Source organism: Macaca fascicularis, chromosome 2 (genome assembly GCF_037993035.2).
Source record: "Macaca fascicularis isolate 582-1 chromosome 2, T2T-MFA8v1.1".
NCBI classification, from domain to species: domain Eukaryota; kingdom Metazoa; phylum Chordata; class Mammalia; order Primates; family Cercopithecidae; genus Macaca; species Macaca fascicularis.
In genome coordinates this window covers 38,672,901-38,694,540 of record NC_088376.1, presented here as the reverse complement: position 1 = coordinate 38,694,540, position 21,640 = coordinate 38,672,901, and positions in this window count along the sequence as shown.

Below are 21,640 nucleotides of genomic sequence, written 5' to 3'. Positions count from 1 at the left end.
ATTCAACCTAGTACACCATGCATCAGCAAACCCTAATGCTGTTACTTAAAAAATATGTCTGGAATCTGACAATTTCTTACCATTTCCACTGCTGCCATCCTGGTCCAAGCCATCTGAATTGTTACAATAACTTTCCTACTGGTCTCTCATTCATCTGTTTGACACACGTTTATGGAGGCACAGCAACATGAAGAATTAAGCTGGGTTTACATAAGCCTGCCCACTGCTGACACCAGCTTTGTGGCCAAGGGAAGCCCAACTCCCTACCCTCATTCCTGACAATGTCTGAGAGATACAAAGACATGAAATCAGGTTTTTCTCCCTTAGTTGGAGAGAGCAGGCTGAATTCCAATGACTAATTTCAGGATTAATTAATGCCAGGAGGTTGGAGTTCAAACACCAATGAGGTTTGCTGTGTAGCCTTTCAGGATGCTGTGGATAAAATATGTGTAAGTCTTGAGAAATCTTGTTTCTATGAGCTCTGTCCCTTTCAGGGCATTTGGTTCTGGACTACAGAGTGGTATTTCTGTCTGGCTTCCCAGTGATCCTACATCTGGGAAAGAGAGAACTGTTCCAGGCTGAAAGCCATTCTGGTGGGCATGGAGAGTCTTTGACCCTTTATTCAAGGCTGTTAGAAAGTTAGCTGACTATTTCATTTCATTTGCCTTTCTTGCCACTGGTAGTTCACATTTTATTTACTAAAATCTTGTTATAATAGCCTAGTAGAATGAATCAGAATTAATGAAAAATAAATTATAGACTTTTTTTTTTTACTTGTAATGCAGACATTTTTAAAGGAATGCAGTTTTTATTTGCAGATAACAGCAATCCACACTAACTGCTAAGTGCTTTTAAGCTGACATTCGTCTAAGCCTGCTTTAATGAACAGATAACTCATTTATAATTAGCAGTGCCAATTAATTGGCATGCAAACAATTAAAGTGATTAAAGTGCTAAAGTTCTTAAGAACAGTTTTTCCTAAGTAGGTTATAGACAAACCCTCCCTGACCCTGCATCTTGTTTACATGATTAAATTGCTGAGGAAGCCTTTCTTTATAGATAGCACATGAAGAAATTTTAACTCAGCCTTGGTGAGTGATCCCTGCTTTGGAATCAGTAATGGAGAATTTATTGTACTCTGATTTTCCCAAATCAACACTTTTTTTTTAGTGTAAATTATATAACTTTGTGGGCCTCTTACATATTGCTACACCTCTGCCACCACCCACTGGGCCTCAGTAAACTCGAAGCTGTCAATATCTCATCCCAGTCACTTTTCTTTTCATATCTATCTCATATCCTAGAAATATGAATAGAAGCCTGTGGGGTTTTATTTATTTTTATAATTGACAAGGAAAAATCATATATTTTTACAGTGTTCAACCTGATGTATTGTTATATGTATACATTGTAGGATGGCTAAATCAAGCTACTTAACACTTACATTACCTCACATACTTATTTTTTTGTGATAAGAACATTTACAGTCTATTCTCTTAGGAATTTTCAAGCCTACCATATATTTTTATTAAATGTTGTTACCATGATGTACAATAGAACTTTTGCATGTATTCCTCCTCTTTAACTGAAATTTTATACCCTTTGACAAACATATCCCCAATTCTCCCACCCCTAGCCTCTAGTAACCACCATTTCACTCTGTTTCTATGAGTTTCACTTTTTTTTTAAAAAACAATCCACATATTAGTAAGATCATATGGTATTTGTCTTTCTGTGTCTGGCCCATTTCACTTAGCATAGTGTCCTCTAGGTTCATCTACATTGTGGCAAATGACAAGATTTCCTTATTTTTTTAAGGCCAAATAATATTCCATTGTTTATATATACAACATTTTCTGTGTCCATTCATTGTGGGGTTTTATTTTAAATGGCTGCAAATTCTTTGACAGTCCTCTCATTAAGGACAAGTTCTATGTCCTTTACCCTTGAGTCAGAGTAGGCTTGTGACTTGCTTGTAACCAATAGAATGTATCAGAAGTGGGGCTGTATGATTTCTGAGGCTAAGCCAAAAGAGACATTGCAGCTTCTGTCATGTCCACTGGAACACTGGCATTTTAGGCCCAGACTTGCCACATCAAATGTTGAAGCTTTCTGAGGCTGCCATGCTGTGAGGAAGCACAGGCCACATGGAGAGGCGCGTATAGGTGCTTTTGTTGACAGTCCCAGCTGGGGTCCCAGCTAGCAGTCAGCATCAACATAAGACATGAGTGAAAGGCCTGAGGGTGGTTCCGGACCCCAGCTATTGAGTTACCTCCAGCCTTCATGTCTTCCCAGCTGAGGCACCAGACATGATAGAGCAGAGACAAGCCATCTCTCCTGTGCTCTTTCTGAATTTCTCACCCATAAAAGCTGTCAGTGTAATAAAATGGTCAGTGTTTTATGCCACTAACTTTGGTTTGGTTTGTTATGTGGCAATAGTAACTGGAAGAAGGGCTTCTTTCTTTTCACTTTAAGGTGCTGTACAATATCCATCTCCTATTTTTTCCCCTTTAACAAGCTTCTTTTGGTTTCTATTTTATCCTTGAATATCTTCTCCTACACTGTTTGAGTTTGTTAGTTTTTTTAAAAATTTCCCTCAAGCGCAACTGGAGGTGGGATTTGAATCCTCTTTGGAAAGTTATTAACCCATTGAGTCTCAGCTGCCTTGATGGTGGGAGAATTATATCTACCTCATAGGGCCGTTGTGAGAATTGGGTATATTGTAGGAAAGTACCTGGCATACAGCAGTCATCCATGTAGGGATGGAAAAATAGACAAGCAAGACATTTCTATATCCATTTACAACTGTGGATACAGATCCATTAGGTACATGGTAATTAATATGAGAAGTTTTCAGAGACAAGTTATGGAACTCTGAACTTCAGTTTCCCATTTGCTCAAAGCACATTGATCTAAATGAGGGTGTATGGTATTCTCAGAGGAAGTTTGTGTGCATGTGTTTGTGTGCACATACACATGTTGTCTCCTCTCTGTTAGATAAATGACTGCATGCCCTTATAGCCTGTCCATCACCGTATGAAGTTGAAAACAACAGCAACAACCAAACCAAACCAAATCAAAGCGAACCAACATAAAATGACCCAAAACTTCATAATGTTTATGTTTGTCCAAGGTCATTTGCAAATCATAGAAGTCAGATTATGAAGCAGAACCCACTGAATGGGCTGGTCTGTGGCACAGCCTCAAGTCCGGAGAGAAAGGTCCACTCCTTCCTTGGCTGGAGGTATGTTTGCTTTCTGGAAAAGTATATTTGGTACAGTGGAGACCTTTGACATTTGATGGGCCGAGGGCACTTTTAAAATCTGTGGATCTTCTCCCCCCAAAATTGAACACACTCATTCTTTCACAACAGTTTGCACACCATTTTAGAGTATTCCTAGTTGCTATAAACAATTGAACCCTGCTAAAGAAGACAATAGGATTTAGAGTGCTTTGCCTTATAATCCAGGGGTAGTGAGTTTAGTTCTGATTAAAACAGGGAGGCTGTCATTTTGGCTTCCCGTGTCACCTTATAAGGATGGAAGTCAATTTCTGTAGAGCATCTACTGCAGATCAGGCTCTGTCCTAGGAGCTTCACATGTCTTAACTTAATCCCCAGGAAAGCCAAGTAGGTAAGTGTTTTGTCTCTTTTATGAGGTTGAGAGAAAAGTGATTTTTCCAAAGTCTCACAGCTAATAAGTAGTGGGGCCCGGGTTTTAGAGATGCCAACATCCAGTGTTTTCCTATTACTTTCTGTTTGTGTCTGGGGTGCTGGCCGAGATTGCTCCAAACAGATCATGACTGAATAACTTGATAGTCCTGGGCTTGCTGTTTAAATTTTCCCTCTTCCCCTCCCCATCTCAGTCTACCTCTGTTCCTTCTGGCTGCCAGAGGACGGTATGGGGTGAGGGTGGAGGGTATGCTTTGTTGCTGGTTAGGTTTAAGAAAAGCAGTAAAAGCCAATGTGAGAGCAAGGGCCCCTGAGTCTGTATGTTTGGGCTGGAATCCATTGGGCCTTTGTAGGCAAGAGATAGGCCAGCATTTTATTTAGTACCTTAGCTTTACAAAGAGATTTTCCATTCAATAATGAAATAGGCAGGCAAGACATTTCTATATGCATTTACAACTGTGGATACAGAACCTTTTTCAAGGAAATTGTCTTCCCAGGCCTTCACATTCTGGTTCCAGGTCTTTTCCATTACCTTCTAGCTGCATCCCATAGAGAACAAGGTTAAGAAATGCCATTCTGGGAAATTAAAGCTGCAGAGTGAAAGCACAATGGCTTAGAGCAGTAAGTCATAAGTCATTGTGATTGGGATGTGGCTGTCCTTGCACATGTTCCAGGAAGCGGCCATCACAAATGTAGCCAATGTAGGACAAGCAGTAATCTGGGAAATTGTAACATAAGATCACATAATGGCAGTGGCTTTTGAATGATAAGGTAACTGAAAGGGACTGTTGAGAAAGGAACACAGGAGACTAAAAATCTGAAAGATTTCCTCTAACTCTGCCCAAAAAGAGTGTGATCTGATTTTAGATGAATTGTACTGGTTCTTCGGACTACAATATCCCTCCAGCGGAGAAAGGCAATTCATCAAGCAACCAGAGCTAGAAAGTAATTCTCTGAAAGAACATCCAGCTGCCCTGGCTCATGGTCTTTGCTTACCCAGAAGAGAACCTGCAATTTGGCCATCTGAGTGCTGATGACCAGCATGGGTTCTCTTAGTGATGATGCTGCTGGGAGATAGTATGGGATATTGGTTTATCAATCACTCTCTGGTGAGTTCAGATTCACAATTTAATCTCTTGTTGCCTGGTCATCTCTGCTGGAACTGATATAGATTCTGAAACTGCTCAGATGTTAAACAGATTTTGGGCTTTGGGTCTTCAGTTGAGTTCAACTATACTCAGGAGGCCCTCATTTGAAGAAAACAGAATCTTTCTCATTATAAGACCTTGGGAACTAATAGGAACCATAATCTTGTTTTGTCCAGAAACCCAGCATGTCCATCTAGTTCTAAAGCTCCAAAGAACAGAAGTTTTAAAGAGCATAAGTGTGTGTTTGAGCAAGAATCTTGCAAAAAGCATTCCTAAGTGTTGCCTCAGTGTGAGGATCTCAAACTTACTTGGGTTAGTACCCTCAAATAGAGATGGAGTGTGATTGCTACTAGCCTACTACAAGGTTAGGTGCCTTGGAGGGTCCTCTGGGCCTAGGTTATTTTGAAGTTTAGAAGAAGAAGGCTCATATGGGTAGTCTGAAGGGGCAGAGCAGCATCTCAGGAGGCAACCTGGTGGTATAGCTTGCTTTTGGGCAACAACTGGTCAAGTCCTGGGGCGCATGGAGAGAATGTGAGCATGGGGGAGAAGAAAGGGAGGCTCTCATTGGTCTGGAGGCTGGGAAGGTAGTTGGTGATGATGCCAGTCAGATTTGGTTCCTAGATTCTCTTCAAAGATCCTTCCCATGGTCCATTCACCTAGCTTTGGTAGTGCCTCTTCCCCATTATGGGAACTTACCTGAGATAGGTTGGGTTGGGGAAGCAGATACCTAACTAGTGGATGTAACACTCTCAGATCCCATCATGCAGAGGTCATGAAGTGGACCCAGGATCTGACTTACTGGGGCTCAGCAATCCAGATGGGGAAGCAGCAGAAGCTGAATTGCCTGGCTGCTAAGGCAGCACATTACACAGTATCCTGCTGGCATAGCAGGGTTTGGTGAACACAGGTATAGTGGGGGGAGGGAGTGTCTCACCTGGTGGTTGGAATTGGGTTAAAGTAGGTGACACCTAAGTCAGATACTGTCTGTGTCTGGGTTATATGCCATATATCAGAATTACATGAGATAATGTATAATATAATCTTTATATTATGTCTGATAAGTGCTTACCAATGACGACCACTATCATCACCATCATCGTCATCAGCAGCATTTTGCATAGTACTTTATACCCATGTCCATGTGACATTCAGAAAGTCTAATAGTTGGTTATAGAAATGGTAGTAAATTGTACTACAGCTGTACTCAGTCCAGTGTTGGTCCATGGTAGAGCCTGGGCCCTCAGTGGCTTCTTAGAGCTGGAAGAGCCCATGAGGACCAAATATCATAAACTCAAGATCAGAGCCAGGCAGATATCATGCATATGGTAATCAAGATAATGTAGAACATTAGCGAAGGTTGGAGGCTGGGGGGACCCGGAGAGCATATACCACATCAATGGGCAGTGGCTTCTCAACTCTAGCTGATAGTTGCCATGTGAAGATGGGGGCCCTCTTCTGATTATTTTAGAAAGATAGAAATCTAGATTTTAAGGTAAAATTTTACAGTTTAAAAAATATTACAAACCAAACAAAAAGTGTGTAGGCTGAATGGGACTTGTTAGTTGTCAGTCTGTGACACTCTTCTCTGAAGCAAGAATCCCCTTGAAGACCTTCCTACCCTGGGGTCATCCAGTTAAAACTTCATGGGATGATCTGATTGTTCTTTGTAAGTCTTGCCTTTCTGGCAGTATTATAAGTCACCAAAGTTGTACATCTGGAGCAGGGCTGGGTCAGTAGGGCTGTAACTGTAGCTACTTGCTATTGCTTACCTGCTGTTTTAACAGTAATTGGATTGGACACAGATTCTTGCCCTCCACCCAGCATCACTCAGCCTCCAGGTCTAAACTCACATTTGAGCAACTGGGGGAGTTAATGTTGCTTTTGTTTACATCCTTGACACTGAAGCGAGGCCTTATAAAACCTACAGAAAACAGGAGGTAATGTTAAGCAGCAAACCCTGGGCAGTCCTAACATGTAAACGCAGGATGGACCAGCTACATGGATATGCAACCCGTGCAGCTGTGCGTACCTCATACTTGGTGTAATGTGCTCTCTTGCTGTCTTGAAATTCTTAATAATCTTTGAACAAGGGGGTCTGTATTCTGATTTTGTACCAGGCTCTACAAATTATGTAATTGTCCTGCATCAATGTGATCAGAGTTGAAATGAAATCCTATAAGTAGGATTTTTTAGAACCTCCTACAACTCGATTAGTTTGTGCTTTTGTGTGAGCTTAGGTAATGCCCATGGAAGCCAGGGAATGGAAAAATGCTTTCCTGGCCATTATAAAAGATGAGGATATTCTCCACTGTTTTATGATGAGTGGAGAAAGTGGGAAAAGGTCCATTTCCTGTGATGTGACCACTTCCCAGGACTTTCCTTCCTTGTCTCAAGTGCTGGATCAACACTAGCTATTAGGCAAAGGAGACACAGGCAGGCATGGAATCAATTGTGAGGGTGGCTATTGTGCTGGAATTAGAGGAATCTGGAGACTAGATGACATCCCTGGGGGAAGAGAGCCAGGAGACTCAAATTTTTTTCCTGATCATTTTCAGGTCAGCAAAACCCTAGAGTAGCTGAGGAATGGGTATGTGCTGGGCATTAGTACAATTTTACTGATGCATTTTAGTTGCCTCTACAAAATCAAAACACAGAGCACCGAAAAGCTACTAAAATATCCTCATTTAGCCTCTGCAAGAGATTCATTGGTGCTGGAGTCATGATTAATTCCATTTCTATTGCTCCCTTATTCATTATACATATGGTCTGCTGCAGAGATACCAATTGTGGGATTTTGGGTACAGTAGGAAAATCCAGTAGAGCAAGGCTTAAAGATGAGGACTTCATCTTCATGCTTTGTCTTTGGACTTTTAGTAAAGAATTTAGTGACTGCAGCTACAGAACTTGTTCTTAGTGAGAGGGGAAGCAGAACTTGAGAGAATCTGTTGTGTTAATGCCTTCCCTAAATCATAAATAGTTGCAGATCAAGAATTTGCTCTGCAAACTTGGCAAACTAGATAGGATGGCCAGCTAATGATGCTAGAACAACCCATCAATCTGAGGCTCAATCAACAAAAACAAGTGTTTCTTTTGGATAATCACCCCTCCCTTCCCTAAACTCTAACACTTACATTTTTGAGACTGTCATTACATTAACTGTACAGATGAATTTGGGAAAGAGTTGACATCTTTATTGTGGCAAATTCTCCTATCCAGGAACATATGATGTTTCTCAGCGGATTCAATTTTTACTTTTATGTCCTTTAGTGAAAATTTATGGTCCTTTTTATTTAGTCCTGCATATTTCTTATTAGCTTTGTCTCTGAATATTTCATATTTTCAATGCTACTTTGAATGTAATCTTTTTTCATTATATTTTCTAACTAGTTAATTAGTTCTTACTGATATATTTAAAAGCTATTTTTATATATTTATTTTATAATTACTACTGAACTCTTATTAGTTATTATATTTATATATATATATTTTTTGCTCAATAGTCATGTAATATGCAATATGTGACATAAATGCTGCAAGAATTTCTCCAGTGTCAGTGGCAGAAATCACTAATTGATTATGTCATCTTTCCCCGTCAAGACTGGATGCAGTAAATCCTTCTCAATCTACATTCTGTTGGGAGACGATTCTCCATGAGTCTGTTATGTTTCTACACATATTCTGAATGAGGCACTCACTGCCCGTTGTGTTAACTTATCTTTTCAAAATTGTTTGTGTTGGGGCTTAGAAATCGATATCCCCAAACACTGCACTTCGACATGCTGAACTAAAGAAGCAATCTCTATTTCCTGGGGAATTCTCCCTATTCTCTGTCTTGTCTCTCACTCTTCCATCTCTCCCAAAGTACAGGATGAGGCTGTAGTTCCCTTATCTACCTAGAAACTGGACCCCAAAGAGGAACACAATTGCCTTCTATTTCTTCCCTGAAGTTTCATTAACCAGCGAAGATTAAAACTCATATCACAGAAGAAGAGACTGAAAATCAAGTACCACACCTAGAGCCTGGACAAACTTTGTCTCAAAATATTGTCTGTTCTAAGGTTCCATTCAATTCCCCCCCAAAATTATGTATTTCCTGAGCATTGGGACCATTCATTACTTCTAAAAATCATTTACTGCATATTTTCCCATCTCACTTTCCCCTATGAGAAACGGTATGTAAGCATCTGTACCCCATTGGGTTATTGGGTAATCATTCTCTTGTGAGTCCTCTGTACTATGCATGTTAAAATAAACTTATATACCCCTTCCCCCCATTAATCTGCCTTTTGTCAGTTCATTTTCAGCAAACTTTCAGAGGGTGAGGAGGGAAGTTTTTCCTTGGCCCCTACATTTGTATATCAAATAGCCTTGGAAGATAGAAATAGTATTGCCCTCATGAGTAAAGGGAAGGCATGCTAGTAAGGATGAAAGTTCAAGTTTCTTGAGCTCAGGATTCTTCTGTAACATATCTCCTTGTATGTGCTGGTGTCCTCTGGCCCTGTTCATATCAAGTGGTAGGAATTGGGGTTCAGAGAACTGGTGCAAAAATACGGATACTCTGGCTACTGCTGTTGATGTGAGTAATCAATGGTCCCTCATCTCTGACCCAGGAATCTTGTGTCTTCTACCAGTATCCATGAAACTATGGCAGGGCAACTTGTTAACTTATAAGTAGGGCAAAGTCTCAGACCCTCTCATTTTGTTACAGTTTTGGTGATGAGGATGGGATGCTAACAGAAACATGACTTTCTGCAAAAAGAAAGATGAGTGCCTCCTGGACTTACTAATGGTTCCGGGGTAAGGTCCACAGAGTTGGTAGTGGATGTGTTCACTAAATTGTATGGTCAATTGGGCAATAAATTGTCTTCCATTTTATTGTCTGTTAGTGAGGAGGCATTGGAGAGGTGGTTGCAGAACGAGTATAAGGAAATAAGTTAAAGACAGAAGCCTAAATGGTGCCCTGGTTGTTGTTAATTCTCCCCCAAACAAAAGGACGTTCTCAGCAGTCTAGTAGTCAGTCTCAATTTTAAAAGCTACTTACTGCTAAGATTTTTTCTGAGGGAAAATAAGTTTTGGCTCCATCCAGACAATAGTTGCAGTGATGCATACCTGGACTGAGAATAAAAGGAGAAAACTTTGTGACTGTGAAGTTTAGCAGAAATCATTAAAACTTTGGCTGGCTACTTGGGAGACAAAGGGTGGATGCGTTAAGGAAGAATGGCAATAGCTGAGACTCTGCTGGCTCCACCTCTTCTGTGATTTATTATGTCAAATTTACATCCATTGGAGGCAAGAGTAGAGCTCTCACAGGTGTTTTTTTGTGTGTGTGTTTGTTGTTGTTCTTTTTTCTTCCAAAAGTTCTGGCTACTATAAGGGAGATTTGAGCTTTGGCCTTCTTGGAGATATTTCCCTGATCTGAGAAAGACAAACTTCCTTGGGAAATCATGGTTGAGACATTGACTAGTATTTGGGCTCTGACTGCTCTGGATTGGGTTTACAATGCTAATGAAAGTGACTCACTAGAGAATGAGAAACTGAACCAAAGAAATTGAGACAAATTCTTATGACCAGCTCTACCACTTTGGAAAATCCCCTTAGCTCTTTTGATGAAATTGGGCCAGATCTTAATGGATATTATCTTGATAATAATGTAGCACAAGGATCAGTAAACTTTTTCTGTAAAGAGCCAGATAATAATTATTTTAGGCTTTTTGGGCCATACTGTCTCTGTTGCATCTACAACTTTGCCACTGTAGTACATAAGCAGCCACAGGCATTATGTAAATGAATGGATGTAACTTTGTTCCAATAAAACCTTATTTACAAAAGCAGGAAGCAGCCTGGATTTCATCTATAAGCTGTAGTTTACTGACCCCTGGCAATACAGATGCCTTGGATTAAGGTGGCATCATCAATGAAGGTTGCTGCTGTGTCAGCTAAGACTGAGTCAGCAAGAGGATGCAAATCCCCATGGCTCCCACCAAAATGCAATGTGAAAAAAATGCTGCTCAGCGAAGGGGTTCCCAAGACTGACATAGATGGTATTGGCCATGAAGATCTTCTGCCTAATACAGAGTATTAGGTGGGCAGAAAACTTTGGGAGTTCATTTGGTTGAGCTGCGAGCTACTGCCATGATGCTTAAAATCAAATGTAAATGAGAAACCTCATTTAATACATGGAGCCACTTCATCCCTCCATACTCCCTGATCCCTACTCTCTATCTCCCCTGACTTCAGCTACTTTAAGGAGAAAGATGAATAAAGGTGGGATGAGGTATCTCTGTCTTCAAGGAAGATTAAAGATGATACATACTTATCTGCATATGCTGGGGAATTTTAGGAAGGAGGGGGATTTAAATTTTTCTGATTTTGTTGGGTATGGGTACCTAAGTCACTATCCTACTCAGACTTAGGGAGGACAAGGCACCCAGATTCAGCTACTGTGTCTGTTACACAGACTGATGGCGCTTGGCATGTTGTCTTGGACATGTCAACACTTTCTTTTTCATACGACTGACATCTAAGGATTAAGATTGGTTCCTGTTAACACTCAAGGCCTCCAACATATGTTGGTAGTATTCCCCCAGGTGTACCTAAAGTCTCCTGCCATTTCTTACTAGAGGATGGACTAGAATTTAGTGAGTGTGCCTCTCCCCTTTCATGTCCATTTTCACTATATAGATGATGTCCTGTTGGTTGATGCTATGGACTGAAGTATGTCCCCTCAAAATTCATGTGTTGAAGCCCTGACTCCTAAAGTGACCGAATTTGGAGATAGAGCCTTTAAAGAGGTAATTAAGGGCTGGGCATAGTGGCTCATGCCTGTAGTCCCAGCACTTTGGGAGGCTGAGGGGAGGTGGATCACCTGAGGTCAGGAGTTCGAGACCAGCCTGGCCAACATGGTGAGAGTCTGTCTCTACTAAAAATACAAGCATTAGCCAAGCATGGTGGCTGGTGCCTGTAATCCCAGCTACTCAGGAGGCTAAAGCAAGAGAATCACTTGAACCTGGGAGGCGGAGGTTGCAGTGAGCCAAGATCACGCCACTGCACTCCAGCCTGGGGGATAGAGTGAGACTCTGTCTCAAAAAAAAAAAAAAAAAAAAAAAAAAAGAGGTAATTGAGGTTAAATAAAATCGTAAACATGGGACCCTAATTCAATATGACTGGCATCTGTATAAGAAGAAGAGACACCAGAGGTGTGTGAGCACAGAAGAAAAGCAATTGAGGACAGAGTGAAAAGGTGGTCATCTGCAAAGGCCTAGGGGTCTTAGGAGAAACTAAACCTGCTGATGCCTCGATCTTGGACTTCCAGCCTTCAGAACTGTGAGGAATGAATTTCTGCTGTTTAACTCTCCTGATCTTTGGTATTTTGTTATTTCAGCCCTAGTAGACTAACACAGCTGGCAAGTCAGAAGCCTCAGACTCCAAGACCCTGATTGCAGTGCTATCACATCTCTGTCAGCAGAGCTGGCTAACGAATCTTGGAAAAATCAGAGGTCTTCTCACAAAATAAGGGTCCTGTGAAGGACAGTAATTAAGGAAAAGTTGCAATCTTTCAGACCTCTATCATCAAAAAGGAGGCCCAGTGCATTATTGCACTGAGACTTTCTCTGTAGGAGTGATCATAAGGGACTTTCAAATGTTTGAGGAAACATCATCAGTAGATAATGTAGCCCTCAGACAACTGCACTGTTTCTCTGCAGTAAAGCTACCCTTGGTCACTCGGGAGCTTCCTAGAGATAGAGTAATTATTTGGGCACACCTTGCAGACAGTTATCTTTATCATGGGAGTCATCCAATAGAAAAGGTGGTATAAAACCTGTCCCTGACGTTAACTAAAGTGATTAGTTACACCACCTTTGTCCTGGAAAGCATTCAGATTAGCCTTAACTCATTAGCCAGGGTTGTTATGGTTGACAGAATTGCCTTAGGCTTTTTTTTCTGCAGGGCGATGCAGAGGCTGTGCAATCACTAGTCCATCCTGCTATGTCTCGATCAATAGCTTGGGCCAATTTGAAAGGTCAATACAAAAACTTAAGGAGAAAGCCACCTGGATCTCTAAGGTAACCCCGATAGTTTACAGGATTTGTTCAGCTGGATCTGGGACTCTTTGGGGGCACAGCTGAGGTCAGTACTGCAGGTTGGCTTCATCCTGTTACTTGAAGTACTGTTGATACTGGACTAATTACATGCTGTATGAGACAGATTGAATAGATCTGGTTTCAGCCTCACCTCATCTGATTAATTGATGTGGCCAACAGTGGGAGATTCATGGGAAGATTCTCCAGAAGATAAGATGCTATAGAAATGAGGGGTGAGTATTGTTCTGAGATAATCCTTCACAAGTCTCTTGCATATCGGCGTATCTCATGAGCAAAGCACTCACTGTTGCTCTTTGTTTTAGACTATTTTTCTAAGATCCAGTGTCTCTTTCCAAGTGAAGGACAGGTTTGCTTACCGTCTGGGAAAATAAACAAGATAGTGTCCAGAGCAAAGGGTAGGCATGCTGAAATTCATTCTCAAAGATTTGGATTCCCTAAGCTCAGGGTTCTTCTTGTGCAGTGCACCTGTTGTGTGCGCGGCAGTCACCTGACACTCCTCATGTCACCCTGTGGTAATTGAGGCTTGGGGAACTAGTGTAAAAATGGTGGCACTGTGACTAGTCTTGCTGTGAGTGCTAGATGGTTCTTTATCCCTGACCTAGGAATCTCATGCATTCTGCCAGCATCCATAACACTTTGGCAGGCTAACTTGTTAACTTGTAAGAAGGATAAATTCTCAGACACTGTTCAGTTTTTAACACATTCCAAGTAGCCACTTCCAATCAGTTGGATGAGATGAAACCAATTTTCTGTCCTTGGCCCAGAGAATGTAAAGTGGGCAGAGGGCATGTGATAGGTAAGAAAAGGCCAGAACTAGCAGGACTAGCAGGTCAGCAATGCAGAGAGGGTGGGAGTGAGGGGTAGGGAAGGGATGGTAGCGGGGTGGGGGAAAGAAGAGCATAGGCTGGGTGCAGTAGCTCACATCTGTAACCCCAGCACTTTGGGAGGCCAAGGTGGATGGATCACTTGAAGTCAGGAGTTCAAGACCAGCCTGGCCAACATGGTGAAACCCTGTCTCTACCAAGAAATATAAAAATTAGCCAGGCGTGGTGATGTATGCCTATAGTCCCAGTTACTTGGGAGGCTGAGGCGGGAGAATCATTTGAACCTGGAAGGTGGAGGTTGCAGTGATCCGAGATGGCGCCACTGCACTCCAGCCTGGGTGACAGAGTGAAACTCCATCTCAAAAAAAAAAAAAAAAAAAAAAAAAAAAAAAGAGCGTAGTGGCATGATCATGCCAGGAGGGCCTATAAAAGATCACTTTGTCTCTAGGCATGTCACAGAAAGTTTTTCACTTAATATGAAACAGAATTTAGACCTGACTTCTTCCTGCTTTATTTACTAAAAGTAGTTTTATTTGACTTGTCTTGCTCTGGGTAGGCCAGGTTGCTATGAGGAATTTAGAAAAACTTATCATCACCTTTTAGTTCCTGTTTTTGTGTCCCTTTTTCTTTCCCAGATGCCCCTTTTCCTTAATGAAAACTTATTTATATGGAAAAACCCATTAGTGACCAATTACATCCTAGTGTTGATTCAAATTATTGGTGTGTTAGGGAACATTCTTTGGACCGTAGCTGTATTTTTGGAAGGAATGGCTCTTCCACATAGAAGACATTCACAGCATTTTCAAGCAGGAAGGGATATTTGGAAGGATTTCCTGGTGCCCTTGCATTGTACTGTGTAGGCAGCAACTCTGCTTCATAGAACTGACTGGCAGCAGTGCTGATGGTTGGCTCCCTGGTGCCCCTTCCCCACTAGGAACAATCCTTGGTCTACTACAATAAAGTTGCACTAACATAAAACTGTAAAGAAAATCTAGTTATATATAATCTTTTGGTGTCTTTTGCAAATCTTCACCTGCTGTAATACCTCAGATCTTAATTTCCATGCTAAGGGGCTTTTTTTTTTTTTTTTTCCCAGAAACTTGTAGAACATCTGAAGGAAGAGAGAATTTTTAAGCAATTCTCATCCTAATTAAGTTGGCCCCCCTTTTTTTTTTTTTAAGAAATGGGAATGATTATCTCAGAGATTAATTAATATTGTTAAAGGTGGTGGCAGACCAGAACCTAAATATTCCCATAAATTTTTCTCCCCTAGTCTAGAATGAACATATCGTGAGCAAAAGGGCGGAGGTTATTAAGGTGAATGATGTCATTGCCTTTTATAGATTGATGGTGCCCTTTCCCTCTGCAGCAGCAGATAAGAGAGAGGAGGAGAAATCTTTATCACCTTTACATTTGGATCATATAATGAATTCCCTAGTGTATTATGAAATATCATCCTAATGAATTCGTCTTAAACATGATACTTATCACAGTAATGAACAGAATGCCTAGAAGTCCAGGACTGCTCCTGTTAGTTACATCAGAAACCACTCAGAGAAAGTAGTTATCATCCAATACCTCATTTCAAAGAATTTAATGGCTCTGAAAGTTGTGGGGAAGAATAGTTCACACCTTAAGAAATGCCTCTGAAACTACTGTATTTTTATTTTCAGTTAGGGAGAAAAATATCTTGTCCACTGGTCCTTAAAAGGTCTCAAACCTTCGGGCTTGAAGCGATGGAACCTGGAACAACTCAAGAATTGGATCTTTCTAGCTAAATGAGACCCTTAGATCATACATAACCTGGGACAGGATTGTGAAGATTCAGTTCCTTCTCTTGTCTCCTGCCCTGGGAGAAACATTTCGGACAGGGCTTTGTTCCTCCACAGTGAGTGGATGGAAGGAGCCACGCTCCAATGGGGAGAGCCATCTCTCTCTGGCATTTAAAAAAATTTTTAATTTTTGTGGGTACATAGTAGATGTATATATTTATGGGGTACATGAGATATTTTGATATGGGCATGCAATGTGTGAAAATCGTATCAGGCAAGGTAAATGGGTATGTATCTCCTCAAGCATTTATCTTTTCTTTCTGTTACAAACAATCTAATTATACTATTTTATTTTAAAATGTACAATTAAATTATTATTGACTGTAGTCAACCTGTTGTTCCATCAAATACTAGGTCTTACTCTTTCTAACATTTTTTTTGTACCCATTAACCGTCCCCACTCTCCCCGCATCCCACTACTTCACTACCCATCCCAGCCTCTGGTAACCTTCCTTCTACTCTCTATCTCTATGAGGTCAGTTGTCTTAATTTTTAGCTTCCACAAATAAACGAGAACATGAGAATTTTGTCTTTCTCTGCCTGGCCTATTTTCTTAACATAATGATCTCCAGTTCCATCCATGCCATTGCAAATCAGGATCTCATTCTTTATTTATGGCTGAAGAATACTCCACTGTGTATATGTACCATATTTTCTTTACCCATTTATCTGTTGACGGACACTCAGATTGCTTCCAAATCTTGGATATTGTGAATAGTGCTGCAATCAACATGGCAGTGTAGATATCTCTTCAATGTATTACTTTCCTTTCTTTGGGGTATATACCCAGCAGTGGGATTGATGGATCATATGGTAGCTCTATTTTTAATTTTTAAAGGAACCTCCAAACTGTTCTCCATAGTTGTTGTACTAATTTACATTTCCACCAACAGCGTACTAAGGTTTCCTTTTCTCCACCTCCTCACTAGCATTTGTTATTGCCTGTCGTTTGGATAAAAGCCATTTTAACTGGGGGAGATGATCTCATTGTAGTTTTAATTTGCATTTCTCCGATGATCAGTGATGTTGAGCACCTTTTCATAGGCCTGCTTGCCATTTGCATGTCTTCTTTTGAGAAATGACTATTCAGTTGTGCAGAAGCATTTTTTTTTTTTTTTGAGATGGAGTCTCGCTCTATTGCCCAGGCTAGAGTGCAGTGGAGCGATCTCGGCTCACTGCAACTTCTGCCTCCCGGGTTCAAGCAATTCCTGTCTCAACCTCCTGAGTAGCTGGGATTACAGGCGCATGCCACCATGCCCAGCTAATTTTTGTATTTTTAGTAGAGATGGGATTTCACCATGTTGATTAGACTGGTCTCGAACTCCTGACCTCGTGATCCACCTGTCTCAGCCTCCCGAAGTGCTGGGATTACAGGCGTGAGCCATTGCACCGGGCTGTGAAGAAGCATTTTAACTTGATGTGATCCCATTTGTCCACTTTTGCTTTGGCTGCCTGTGCTTGTGGGATATCGCTTAATAAATTTTTGCCCAGATCAATGTCCTGCAGAGTTTCCCCAATGTTTTCTTGTAGTAGTTTCATAGTTTAAGGTCTTAGATAGATTTAAGTCTTTATTCCAGTTTGATTTAATTTTGATATATGGCAAGAGGTAGGGGTCAAATTTCATTTTTCTACCTATGGATATCCAGTTTTCCCAGCACAATTTATTGAAGAGACAATCCTTTCCCCAATATATATTCTTGGCACCTTTGTCAAAAATGAGTATGTAGATGAATGGATTTCTTTCTGGATTCTCTATCTGTTCCATTGGTCTATGTGTTTGTTTTATGCCAGTGCCATATCATTTTGGTTACTATAGCTCTGCACAATAATTTGAATTATAATGTAATTCCTCTAGTTTTTTTCTTTCTGCTCAGGATAGTTTTGGCTATTCTGGGTCTTTGTGGTTTTGTATAAATTTTAGGACTGTTTTTTTTCTGTTTATCTGAAGAATGCCATTGGTGTTTTGATAGGGATTGTATTGTATCTGTAGATTGCTTTGGGTAGCATGGACATTTTAACAATATTGATTTTAACAATATTGAATTTAAACAATTTTAACAATATTAATTCCTCCAATTATGAACATGGAATATCTTTTCAGTTTTTGGTGTCGTCTTCAATTATTTTTATCAATGTTTTATAGCTTTCATTGTAGAGTTCTTTCACTTCTTTGGGTAAGTTAATTCCTAGGTATTTGTAGCTTTGTAAATTGGATTACTTTCTTGATTTCTTTGTAGATTGTTCACAGTTGGCAATAGAAATGCTGCTGATTTTTGTATGTTGATTTTGTATCCTGTAACTTCACTGAATTTATTTATCAGTTTTTTTTTTTTTTTTTTTTTTTGAGATGGTGTCTTGCTCTGTTGCCCAGGCTGGAGTGCATTGGTGCAATCATGGCTCATTGCAACCTCTGTCTCCCAGGTTCAAGTGATTCTCCTGCCTCAGCCTTCCAAGTAGCTGGGACTACGGGCACGCACCACCAAGCCTGGCTATTTTTTTTTTTTTTTTGTATTTTTGGTAGAGACAGGGTTTCACCATGTTGGCCAGGCTGCTCTCGAACTCCTGACCTCAGGTGATCCACCTGCCTTGGCCTCCCAAAGTACTGGGATTCCAGGCATGAGCCACTGCACCTGGCCTGAATTTGTTAATCAGTTCTAATAGTTTTTCTTCGGTTTGTTTGTGGAGTCTAGATTTTTCCAAATATAAGACCATATCATCTGCAAACAGGTATAATTTGACTTCTTCCTTTTCAATTTGGAAGCCCTTTATATCTTTCTCTTCTCTGATTGCTCTAGCTAGGACTTCCAGTACTATGTTGAACAACAGTGGTGACAGTGGCATCCTTACTGTGTTCCAGGCCTTAGGGGAAAGACTTTCAGTTTTTCCCCATTCACCATGATACTAGTTGCATATGGTTTTTATTATGTTGAGATGTTGTCCTTCTATTTCCAGTTTTTTGAAGGTTTTTATTATAAAGAGATATTGAATTTTATCAAATACTTTTTCAACATCAATTGAAATGATCATATGGTTTTTGTCCTTCAGTCTGTTGATATGACATATCATGTTGATTGTTTTGCATATGTTGAATCATCCTTGCATCCAAGAATGAATCCCACATAGTGTTGTTGAATTTGGTTTTCTAGTGTTTTGTTGAGGATTTTTGCATCATTGTTCATCAGGAATATTGGCCTGTAGTTTTGTTTTTTTGATGTGTTTTTGTCTGGTTTTGGTATCAGGGTAATACTGGCCTTGTAGAATGAGTTTGGAAGTATTCCCTCCTCTATATTTTGGAATAGTTTGAGTAGGACTGTTACTAGTTCTTCTTTAAAAGTTTGGTAGAATTTGGCAGTGAAGCTATTGGGTCTTGGGTTTTTCTTTGCTGGGAGACTTTTTATTATGGCTTCAATCTCATTACTTGTTATTGGTCTGTTTGGGTTTGGATTTCTTTATGGTTCAATCTTGGTAGGTTGTATGTGTCTAGGGATTTATTCATTTCTTCTAGATTTTCCAATTTATTGGCATATAGTTGCTCCTAGTAGCCAATAATGATCCTTTGAATTTCTGCAGTATTTGGTGTTATGTCTCCTTTTTCATCTCTGATTTTATTTATTTGGGTCTTCTCTCTCTTTTTTCTTAGTCTGGCTAAAGTTTTGTCAATTTTGTTTATCTTTTCAAAAAACTGACTTTTTGTTTCATTAATATTTTGCATTGTTTTCTTAATTCAGTTTCACTTATTTCTGCTCTGATCTTTATTTTTTTCATCTATTAATTTTGGTTTTGATTTTCTCTTATTAATTTTGATCTTGCTTTTCTAGTTCTTTAAGATGCATTGTTAGGTTATTTATTGGAAGTTTTTCTTCTTTTTTGATGAAGGCATTTACAGATAAAAACGTCCTTCTTAGTCTTTCTTTTGCTATATCCCATAGGTTTTGGTATGTTGCGTTTCCATTATCATTTGTTACAAGAAATTTTATAATCTCCTTCTTAATTTCTTCATCGACCCACTGGTCGTTTAAGAGCATATTGTTTAATTTTCATGTGTTTGTATAGTTTCCAAAATTCCTCTTATTGATTTCTAGTTTTATTCCATTGTGGTCAGAGAAAGATGCTTGGTATATTTCAATTTTTTTGAATGTTTTAAGACTTGTTTTGTGATCTAATATATGATCTATCCTTGAGAATGATCCATGTACTGAGGAGAAAATTGTGTATTCTACAGCTATTGGATAAAATGTTCTGTAAATATCTATCAGGTCCATACTACAGATTATGTCTGAGGTTTCTTTGCTGATTTTCCATCTTGAAGATCTGTCCAATGGTGAAAGTGGGGTGTTGAAGTCTCCAGCTATTATTGTATTGGGGTCCATTTCTCTCTTTAGCTCCAATAATATGTGCTTTATATATATGGGTGCTCCAGTATTGGGTACATATATATTTATAATTGTTATATCTTCTTGCTGAATTGATCCTTTTATCTTTATATAATGACCTTCTTTGTCTCTTCTTACAGTTTTTATCTTGAAATCCATTTTGTCTAAGTATAGCTACTCCTGCTCTTTTTTGGTTTACATTTTCAGGGAATATCTTTTCCCATCCCTTTATGTTCAGTCTGTGTGTATTTTTATAGGTGAAGTGGTGTTTCTTGTAGGCAACAGATCATTAGGTCTTTTTATTTAAAATCCATTCAGCCATTCTATGTCTTTTGATTGAAGAGTTTAGTTGATTTACATTTAATTTTGTTATTGATAAGTAAGAACTTACTCCTGCCATTTTGTTATTTGTTTTCTGATCTTCTCTTCCTCCTTTCCTTCTTTCCAGTTTTCTTTTTAGTGGAGGTGATTTTCTCTGGTTGGATAATTTAATTTCTCGATTTTCATTTTTTGTGTATCTGTTGTATGTTTTTTGATTTGAGGTTATCATGAGGCTTGCAAGTAATTGCTATAAGCCATTACTTTAAACTGATGACAACTTAACACTGATTGCATAAACAAATAGACCCTAATAAAAACTCTGTAGTTTAACTTTGTTTCCCCACTTTTTAGATTCTCATTTCTATTTGTATTTTATTGTACTGTCTATGTCTTGAAAGTTGTTGTAGCTATTATTTTTGATTGGTTCATCACTTAGTCTTTTTACTTAAGAGTAGTATATACACCACAATTACAGTGTTACAATATTATGTGTTTTTCTGTGTACTTATTGTTACCAGTGAGTTCTGTACCTTAAGATAATTTCTTATTGCTCAGTAACAACCTTTTCTTTCTCATTGGAGAACTCCTTTAACATTTCTTGTAGGGCAGCTCTGGTGTTGATAAAAATCCCTAAGCTTTTGTTTGTCTGGGAAAGTCTATTTCTCCTTCACATCTGAGGAATAATTTTGGCCAGATATACTATTCTAGGGATACATTTTTTTCCTTCAGCCCTTTAAATATGTTATGCCACTCTCTCCTGGCCTGTAAGGTTTCCTCTGAAAAGTCTACTGCCAGATGTACTGGAGCTTTATTGTATGTCATTTGACTCTTTTGCTGCTTTTAAAATCCTTTTAAAAAATCCTTGACCTTCAGGAGTTTGATTATTAAATGTCTTGAAGTAGATTTCTTTGGATTAAATCTGCTTAGTATTCTATAACCTTCTTGTACTTGGATATTGATATCTTTCCCCAGGTTTGGGAAGTTCCCTGTTATTATCTCCTTGGCTAAATTTCTGCCCGTAGGTCTTTCTCTACTTCCGCTTTAAGGCCAATAATAAATCTTAGATATGTTAATTGGAAGCTATCTTCTAGATCTCATAGGCATACTTCACGGTTTTTTATTCTGTTTTCTTTTGGCTCCCCTGACTGTGTATTTTCAAATAGGTGTCTTCAAGCTCACTAATTCTTTCTTCTGCTTGATCAGTTCCACTATTAAGAGATTCTGATGCATTCTTCTGTATGTCAATTTCATTTTTTTTCAACTCCAGAATTTCTGCTTGATTTTTAAAAATTATTTCCATATCTTTGTTAAATTTATCTGACAGAATTCTAAATTTCTTCTCTGTGTTATATTGAATTTATTCGAGTTTC